The sequence below is a fragment of the Artemia franciscana genome, chromosome 9, assembly GCF_032884065.1.
Source record: "Artemia franciscana chromosome 9, ASM3288406v1, whole genome shotgun sequence".
In the NCBI taxonomy this organism is placed as follows: domain Eukaryota; kingdom Metazoa; phylum Arthropoda; class Branchiopoda; order Anostraca; family Artemiidae; genus Artemia; species Artemia franciscana.
Genome location: NC_088871.1, coordinates 4,119,940 through 4,120,771, shown reverse-complemented (window position 1 = coordinate 4,120,771; position 832 = coordinate 4,119,940).

The window sequence follows — 832 nt, the reverse complement described above, 5'->3', positions numbered from 1 at the left end:
GCTCTAGCGTAAAGAGCAGGGCGTTGAGGAGGAAAAGCCTTCATATACGGAGGAATATCTGTTCGTTTTAAGTTTCAATGTTGATACTTACTTTCTGTAAAAAAAATAACTTTTTTTATTTAATTTCTGAACGTTTTTTAATTAATGCATGTTTTGATTTTGGCTCTCCGTACATAAATAATTAAAACTAAGTTTGCATATTAATTTTTTTTGGCTAAATGTTTTTCTCATAGCATTAGTCGGGAGATTTTGAGAAAAAAGGAGCGGGGGAGGAGGCCTAGTTGCATTCCGATTTTTTAATTACTTAAAAAGGCAACTAGAACTTTTGATATTTTACGAATACTTTCATTAATAAAAAATATACGTAACTTACGAATTAACTTATGTAACGAACTTCTATATTCGTATGTTTTTATTACATATATAGAGGGGTTCACCCCCTCGTCAATACCTCACACTTTACACTAAAGCTTAAATTCTGTCCCAATTCCTTAAGAATGACCCCTGAATCACAAAGGCCGTAGAATAAATAGTTGAAATTACTAAAAATACTTTAGCGTAAAGAGCGAGGTATTACGATGAGGTGAACCTCTCATATGTGTAATAATTTTCGTACTTCTAAATTTTAATGCTGCTCTTTACTTTCAGTTAAAAAAATTTCATAATTACTTTTTCAGTGTTTTTTTAAGTAATGCTAGAAAATCCTGCACCCCCTTCATTGAAATTTCCTTCCCCCATGACAAATTCCTCCATGGAAAGATCCTCCCAAGTACCCCCCTCCCCCTGACTTCTCCTCACCCCCCCCCCCCAAATAAAAAAAAATCCCCCTGAA